This window comes from Larus michahellis, chromosome 1 (genome assembly GCF_964199755.1).
Source record: "Larus michahellis chromosome 1, bLarMic1.1, whole genome shotgun sequence".
Lineage (NCBI taxonomy): Eukaryota > Metazoa > Chordata > Aves > Charadriiformes > Laridae > Larus > Larus michahellis.
The window spans coordinates 130,007,146-130,016,515 of NC_133896.1; the positions used below are offsets into that span (position 1 = coordinate 130,007,146).

The 9,370-nt window shown below is 42.9% G+C and overlaps 1 protein-coding gene across 1 annotated transcript in view; it reads right to left on the reverse strand.

Moving 5' to 3' along the window:
• PRRG1 (proline rich and Gla domain 1) overlaps window positions 1-8,773 on the reverse strand; it is a 35,081-nt gene extending 26,308 nt beyond the window's left edge. Inside the window, exon 1 of the mRNA XM_074604085.1 lies at window positions 8,655-8,773. The gene's annotated coding sequence lies outside the window, so the exon portion shown is untranslated. The remainder of the gene's footprint in view (window positions 1-8,654) is intronic.
• Between the last annotated feature and the right edge of the window lie 597 nt (window positions 8,774-9,370).

Sequence of the window (9,370 nt, forward strand, 5' to 3'; positions counted from 1 at the left end):
TGTGAAGGGTAAGGAGCAATTGCTATTTTTTAAAATCAGTTTTCCTCTAAGCTACCAGTATTTTTCAAGCAGCTATTAAAAAAACCCATAAAGATTCCAAATCTCAGAATGCGCATTTTTGTAGCTAAAAGAAACCGTGATAATTTCACATTGGCATCTTTGTTTTGCATGCAATAATTTTATAACAAACATAAGCCTACTTCATAAAGTTTATTTTGCTTTTCTGTAACGAGGCAAAGGTGAGGCAAATGTTCTGTTCTGTACAGAAATTGCATTTAGAACTTGTTTGGTAGGCCAATGTCTTACACCTCATTTAATTTAGAAAAATTAGCCAGAAAACAATAAAAAGTAATTTCTTTGTGAAGTGCTAAACTAAGCTAGAGAAACATGCAAACAAAGCCTTCTCTTCCAAATATTTACGCGCTGTCAGCATGTTTTAATACAAGTTTCCACCTTGCCTGTCTTCCCCTGAAGCAAGGCACATATGACAGCATTTCAGAGCACGTTTTAATGGGATTTTCCAGTCAACCAAAAATCAAATTGCACAAAGTGACGGAAGAGTCATAAATGCATATTTCATTTTATTGAATAATATGGTGACGAGGGAAAAGATAATGAGGCAAAACTCCTTTACAGATTTTTATGAAGTTTTCTGTCACACTGGGAAACTGCATAAAGAGAGTGCACAAAAAGGTGTACACCACCAGAATCCACCAAACAGCTGCACTCCCACTCCTCAGTAAAACAGAAGGGTAAACAGCCCAACAAACCAGGAAAAAATAAAATAATAATTTTTTAAAATACTGCTGTTTCCCTCTCTCAACACGCACGCCCATTTCCCCTCACATCAGCTTTACTTGAATTTCCAAATATGCTAAGCTGCACACATTATGACTGCCTTTTTTACTGCATTATGCTTAATTTTTTAAAGTAGGATTTGAACAAACCTATACACAAAAGTACTCCAGCTGATTTACACCTTTGGAGTATAATAAAACATGATGTTTTGGCTTCAGCATTGAAGAGGGGTCAAGGAATTTCTCCTTCCTTCCCATCACTGCTACCCACCCTTTTCGGGGCATCAGAGCCCCCAACGTAGGCTGATGCAGTTCTGTGCTCTGCACTACAGCTTCACACCTCTCCCACCTTCCTCCCTCTCATCTTCTACCCCTTTGCTCTTGAAGATGGCCACAGAAAGGAAGTATGAACTTCCTAGACTATATCTGCCACAGAAGCCCACCTATTGGGCAACCAGTTTTGCACCTCTCCTTAGTTACCTTGTAGTGTCAATAACATAGATTACATCTGGTTTAATAACGCCAAAGTATCAATTTTTCTTTTAAATGGGTACAATTCTGTAAGAATTACTAGAAATGCAAAAACTGAAAACTTCAGCAGTATTTCTTTTCAAAGGTTGTTAACACAGTTTTCCTATTTTGAGGTTGTTTTCCGTCAGTAAAAGATCTCTGTGTCTACCCGGCATTTCCTCATGTCCTCTAGTCCCACAATTTTGGTCCTTTCCAATCAACTACTACAAAACAGTAAAAAAACCTTAAATTCATGGAAATTTTCTTAAAGAAAGCACGCTAGTATAGAGGATGGAGGCACTCTGAACATTATAAGTCAAGAAAAGACTGGAAGAAAAATTAACATCTAATTCAAATTTGTCATTTATGAAGAAATAAATACCAAGTAAAAGCTTTTAAGTCACAGCTTATAACCCTACAGCATAAACCCATAGAAAATAAAGCAGTCACAAAACTACCAGTATCAGGGCATATTTATGAAGAGTTTTCTCCACTTTCCAGCACTGTGAAAACACTAAAGCAGCCCCCAAAACTAAAACAGTAATTCTACTGACGTTCTGCCTGTGAGTAGGAAGCACAAGAAAGTATATAACAAAAACAATTCAGAAGGATTTTAGCTTTAGAAATCAGTTTTAAAACATTTAAGGCAAGAAAAATTTTCCACATATTTAAGTTCCTAACACTGACATGCCAAATTAACGTGTCAAATTTGTGTGCAATTAACTGTATCTGAAGATATAATTTATCTTAGTTCTGTCAAAAGCACATACAGAATTAAAATAAAGTTAATTCTTGAAAACTTTATTCACAACTGAAAGATCCTCTACAGGATCTAGCATGCCTAACATTTGTTCTTGGAAGATTTAAAGGGTGTTCCCCTCTACGCCCAAGAAGCTGTATACCTACTCCAGCACATAGAGAATGGGAAGGAGGAAAGGAGTCTTATAGTGCAGACACATCACTGATATTTTTTAAATCTGGTAATTTTTTTGTATTCATTAACGCATGTAATACATTGCAGAAGTCATTGGAGAACCTTTTGAGACATGCTGCCCATTAGCAGGTGCATCTCTACCTTTTGTATTTCTCATGTAGGTCACTTCATCCCCACAAAAAATTTACAGAACCATAGAGCAGCCCAGGTTGGAAGGAACCTCAAAAGATCACCTGGTCCAACCTTTCGTGGGAATGAACGCCCAAATGAGGTTATCTAGCACCCTGTCCAATTACATCTTGGAAACCTCCAGTGATGGGGACTTCACCATGTCCCTGGGGAGGTTGTTACAGTGAATGATTATTCTCACTGTAAAACATTTATTTCTTATATTGAGATGAAAGCTTTGATCAAACCTTTGCAAAGAGTTCCTAAAGAACAGCCATAGCAAAAGTGCTTTGATACTTCTGTTTTTCTGAGACAACTGCAGATCTGATGAGCTTGTGGCTGGGCACTGCTTTACAGGTTGTCGCAAGAGGCCTTTCCATAAAAGATGAGTTTGTTCACCTTTCTTCTCACTTTCTGAGTTTGACCCCAAGATCTGTTCACCAGGTTCTTGGCCCTCTTGAGGAACTTCCTTGTATCTTCCCCCTTGAGCAGTTTGCTGCTGTTCTTCAAAGACGTCCCCAGAGAAAGATACTGTACCACTGCTGCTTCACTGATCGTTTTGAAACCAGCACTTAAATTAATCCCAGCTAAAGCTGATGAGTAGGTAGCCCCTCCACCCCACCCAGCCATGTAGTCGCACTCCCTCCCTTGAGCCAATACAAGGTTTGGCTGGTAGCCCCCAAAGCTAGCCAGAGGTAGCCCAGTGGAAAGACTTTTGGGTGCATGTGTGTCAGTATGCTTGTTTTAGCTTGGCTGGTTTCATTTTAAAGCAAGTCAGCTCCCCGGTTCAGTTGACTGCACAGCATTAAGAGTGCTAGTGCCAGCACAAGGGACGCAGTCAAAATGCAAAACCTAGCAAGGATGGAGGGGAAAAGCAAGAATTCTTGTTTTCAGGCAGCAGGACAAGCTTAGATCAGTTAAGCTGCTTACAAAGCCACACTCAGTTCTCCAGATTAAGCCATGCCTTTATTTTGCTGCTGCCCACAGCTCTGATAACAAAAAGTAGCAAACAGAAAACAGTACAGTGAGTCCATTTCATTTTTGATACTCAGAAGTGCTCAGCAGTACTGAAATAAAATGTCACGGACTGTGCTAATTTCAGCTGCCACAGGGGAAATCTATAGGAAGACAGGCAAGAGAGTTGGCTAATAATTCTGCTGTTGAGACCTCATTCAACCCTTCCCCATAGCCATGAGAATGAAGACTAGGGACAGAAAGATGAACAGAAAGTTGCTTCTCCTCCCAGCTTTATTCAGCAAATAGTTGGAAGAGTAATACTCTGCAAATAAAAGCGGAAGAATATACACAAGGTCAGCAAATAGCACACTGAGAAACCTGGAGGTACAGGCAGGTGCAAAAGTTCACGTCTGATGAAAACTCTATTTCTGAATTTTCATGGTAGCATTCCCATAAACTGCCTCACACCAGCAAGCTAACAAATTCACATTTTTTGAGCCAAAAAGGAATCATTCTTCAATGCTGAGTAGTAAACATTTAGAAATACAGCTAATTATAATAAATATTACCCAGTTCAGACAGTTATATTGAACAGTAAATTTAGCGATAGGGATTTAATGAGGAATGGCTGTAAAGCGAATCTTGAAACCGGTCCATGGCATTCATTCTTATGTTACAGGAAAACTAAGAGCTCAGTAAAACAGGAACATCCAGAAATACAACAATATGGTATAACGTCTTGGTGTAAACAACAAAAAAATAACTCATCTACCCCAGAGTTCTGGCAAACACAGAAGTTCTGCAGTTTCAGGCAATGCATACTTCATCAGGATTGAGAAGTTTTATCTATGATAAACTATTCCAATATGGCCTTTCACAGGGTCTCCCTCTGGATTTTAGTACCACTTAATCTGACCACTGTTGGAGTAATCATATTGGTGCAGACTGACCACTACGTTGAAAAACTGAAAGTATGTTGAGCATGTGATCTTAAGACATGAGATGCCAACTTTCAAAAGTCATTTCAGAAGTGACGTGAGAAGGTTGAATCAAATGTTTTAAAAGAAACACTCCATTGAGTAGATACACAGCACAATGTAAGGTATAAAATGCGAGTGATCTCAAACTTTCAAGATGCAATTCCAGGATAGTCTCTCTCTCCCCCATGTAAAGACAACTACTCTTAAAAAAAAAAACATATTAAAAATTACACAAAGTAGCTTTCTTAGTTTGAAAATGGGACACATTTCTGGTGCTACTACATTGTTCAGGAATCTTAGCCCTGGATGCTAACTCCAATACGTTGGGCTCTGCAAATAGGTTTCTTGTCTGGTTTTACAAGTGTATTTCTGAACAGATGCATAACTTTTATCCAAACTTAAAGATATTTTACATAATGATTATCATTAAAAATAAGTGATAGCCTGAGATATGCAGAAAATAGTTTTCAACAAATGCTTCCTTAGCAAGCCAAAATACATGGTGTGATTTTAGGTGGTTAGTATGCAATTTATTTAACTTCCAGTATGAAGACAGGCTTTGCTTTTGAAATGTGGCTATTTTAATAATGGTATTCAGCAATGTTGATTAAAACACAGATCACTCGACAATCAGTACCATCAAAACTGTTGGCAACCAGAAAATGGGCTAAGACTATTTCTGACTTTACAAATGCATATCAAATTTTACTTAACAAGAATCAGTAAACAAAACAAAGGTAAACAAGGAGAGGCTTGGGTATTGTCAGATTAGATTTTAAAAGGTCAAATAGTTACCAACACGTGAACTCCAAACAAAAATAGCTGGCAGGAGAACACATATTAGACATTAGGTCATTTAATCCACTCCCTTGCCAGTTCTGTATTGTTCTCTACCGCACATTGTAAGTGCTTCTGTTTATAATGTGGAAGAGGAGAGGAAGCAAGGGATTGGGGGATGAAAGTAGATTGTCTTTGGAGGCTGAAGCAAAAACAACATTAAAGAAACACAAGAGAGACAGCATCCTGGAAACACAGCTGATAGGAATTCATGAAAAAGCAAGATGAAAAGCAGCAGAGAAATTCAGAATTAAGCTGAGAAACTGAAAGCAAAAGCTCTTAACAGGATGGTGCAAGAAAATTACTGCCTATAGGAACCTGGTATAATTTGTTCAGTAAATGGCAAGAAATGAAGCATGTAAGATTTATGGGATTAATGGAAGAGAGAAGTGGAGAGGTAAAATGGTTTAGGTGTTTCCCAGCACTCATATTAGGGGTAAGTGGTAGCAACTGCATCTCTTGTTCCCCCGCCCACCCAGCTGTATGTAAGAGCCAGGTAAGAGTCAGAAGTAAGTCATGGTGGGTTTTTTTTGAACCCAATTAATCCTGTGGTCCACCTCACCAGATGGATATGTAAACAGTTACGCTATCACAAGCGAGAGAGGTCACAGACATAGGCAGGACACAATGATGGAAAAGAGGATCACAGGCTGTTTAAACCAAAAATGGTTCACAATACTGTGGTCTAAAATTAGTTAACACTCTTCTCAACAATGTTTTATCCCTGATTTTGCCACAGAACTCATTCATGACTACATACATTACTTAAAAAATGCTCTTTCAATGTAGACACTAACTACATGCATTTTATTTTAGGGGTGCTTCTCCCAAAATGCGAGTTCTTGATTTGCAAAAGCAGCATAGGCTTAGACCAGATATTCAATTTATTACCGGATATTCAATTTTTTTGCACCTGTGCACTTAATATATACCAGGACACTGAACTCAACACACCGAAAACAAATCAGATCCTACCTGGACCAGATTTGATCTCCATTGTTTTATCTTTCATTCTTCATGTGGAGCAGGAGGATGTTTATTTCCTTGTCTTATGAGAATTTTGTCAATTAAGGGGGATATTTGTTGAGAATTGAGATATTAAAGTGACAAGCACTGCAGAAGACACAAGGAAATTTATAATTCCATAGAATTTGAATGCAGATTTGAGTCATGTTCAGAGAATAAGTCTTGATGTCACACAACCAAAGTAATGAGAGTAAGACCAAAATACTTCATCTCTTAAACACCTTGAGTACAACAGGATTTTTTATGCAAGAAACAGTATGTTATTACTTAATAGAAAACTAGTTCAATCTGGATGTATGAAGAGGCTGAATTAAAGCTAACTAAAAAACTTCAGTTCCCCTCTTTTTCATTTGTGAGTGCTTCTAGAAACTACAATATTAGTATAGTTAATCTAACTGTAACTATCCACTTCTAACAAAAGAAAAGTGATGCCACCATGTTATAATCTCAACACCTATATGTGTTATAACAAGATGTGATGCTTTGCCGTTTGAGCCTTCCAGCATTAGTTGGATGCAAATTTCTAGATGAATTTACGTGAGAAAGGGATAATCCCTGTTTTGTCTGGGGATTTCCTGATATTTGCTAATTCCGAGAAAACAGAGATAGTCAGGAATCCCAGGCTCTATCCTAATCTGTTTCAGAAAATAAAATCTTCCTGGCTAAGAGAAGTTAAAGTGAGATGGGTGAATACATGAGAAAGAAGTCTCACTCCCCTGTTTCCATGCAGTACTCACAGAAATTCCCCATCCCCTCTTCTGTATCTTCTAATCTCACTCTCATGGTCTAGAAAGATCTGCTTTCGCAAACTCACCCTTACTGGATATGTCTACTCAAACTGCTAGTCACCTCTTGCACTTGTAAACCTCCCCCACAACCACTTTATCAGTGGCACTCCCTCTGTCCAACATAAGACCCAGAATGTGCAACATCGTAGCTGCACAATCCCTTTACACAGGTGTGTGCGTGCCTATCTTTACACATACACATATGTACTTAAAAACCCCAGTGCTTTTACATACATACTTATTCATTTACAGACAAAAAACCCAAGCAACTCTTTCCCTCCCCATCGCACATGTTTGCTTGAGCTAGCATAAGCATCCCTATGGCAGCACAGAAGACCAGATACAAGTACTAACTAGGTTAGTCAGAAAAAATGTTCAAAAGGTTAGTGTGAATCTATGGGTAATGCTCTATACCACTTCACCCCACTCCGCCCCCAGCATTGGGTAGAATATGGTACAGAAGGTGGCAACAAGCAGCAAGACTGCAGAAAAAGCACAACTAGGGTTTTTTTTTTTTAAAGTGAGAACACCAGCCTATAGTAAAAAAATTTTAAAGTGTTGATTTTAATCTAGAACACCAACATCTGTATAACTGCCCCTCTTCTCTCCCCAGACTTATCTACAACAGGTCTATGAAAACTTCAGATTCTTTCAAGTGTCTTAATTTACTTAAAGCCTTCTTCCCTTTACTCACTGACTCCATTCCTGTTTTGTTTCCAACACGCCTAGCCACTGCTTGCTCTTTCACCCCTCAAGCAACCCCACACTCAATCTCAGTTTCAACTGTGATGACACTGAGGCTCCCTGTGCCCCTCCTGTTTCCTGCGGATACAAACAAATTATTCCCTTGCCAATGTTGGGCTCGGAGAGGTCCATCAGACCCCTGGAGAATCATGCTCATACCTTCAATACACCTCCCCACGCTCAGCATCTTAAAAGCTTCAGCTGCAGCGACTGACTGCCCTGGCTACTGAGGATCTAATAGAAATGGAGTCTTGGGGTGACCCTGCCCAAAGTGGAAAAAAAAGTTTTAACAGGAACATGAAAGCTTCGGATGGTTACGGTTGTATTTTGCGGTTTTGTTTTGGTGGTGGTGTTTTTTTTTAAAAGTTAAAAATTTATTAGCTGCCTATTTTGGAGACAACCATTAACCTCTTTCAAAAGAGAAACTCCGCGGGATTTTCCTTTGTTAAACACAATCAAAGCATTTTCTTCCCTGGCTTAACTGGAAACGGCACAAACCCCTCGAGAGAAGTTTTCCGGGCGTCCCCGCCGGCCCCAGCAGCCGCCAGAGCCCGCCAAGGGGCGGAGAGCGGGCGGGGAGGAACGTTTCGCCCTCTCTCCCCTCCAAGGACCTCCCTGCCGGCCCCGACCCCAGCCCCACACGGGACCCCCGGCCCCACGCACACCCCCGGGACACTCCGCGGAGCCCTGCCCCGCCCGAGGGGGCGGCAGCGCCTCAGTCTCTGGGTGCCCCCACAGGCCCCACGGGGCGACTGCCCGCTCCGCTCCCGGAACACCCCGGCCCGGGCCAGCTCACCGCCACCGGCTGCCCTGCGCCCCGGCGCCCGGCCCAGCCCGCGGGACGTGGCCAGGAGCCCCCGCGGCGACGAGGCTCTGACCGACCGCCCGACCGCCCGCGCTGCTCCGCACTCACCGCTGCCGCCCGAGGCGGGGATCCACCGGTACACGGTGTGAGGGCGGCGGAGGTGGCCGAGCGCTGCCAGCCCCGCGGCTACCGCCGCCCCGCTGCACAGCCCCCGAACTCCCCGCTGCCGGCCCAGTGGAGGAGCAGGCGGCGGCGCCGCGCATGCGCCGCGGGCGGCTCCCCCCGTGCCGGCCGCCAGGGGCCGCGAGGGGAGGGCGGCCGTGAGGCGGGGCGAGCCCCCGGGACACTGGTCACCCGAGGGTTTACGCGGCCCCCCGCTACAACCCCCGCCTTACCCCGCTGCCGCTCTCCTGCGCTGTGCCTTCCACCGAGGCCTTCTTCCGAGCTGGCTGCGGGGTCAGCGGCCCCCTGCCTCTGGCAACCCCTGCCGCTGCCCGCCTTTGGGGGCCTCCCCTGGGCCCGTCGCCCTACAAGACCCCATTAACGGTTGGAAACGCGGGCCCGGCGGCCGCTGCCTCAGTACTGCCTGGCTGAAACGACCCCCCCACCAGGCGTTTCCAGACATAAAGTTTGTATCAGTTTATCTGTATAGACGGACGCAGCCTTTTCTTGTGGTAGGGAAGTCGCCTTCCCCCACCTCCCCCAGCAATTGTGCCCTTTGATGGAGAGCTAAAAGTGACACAAAAAATTATGCTTTCCCCCTCCACTGTGTCCCCAGGGGTGGCTGTATGGGCTGGTAGGTCTTGTTTCACTGAGGTCTGCGC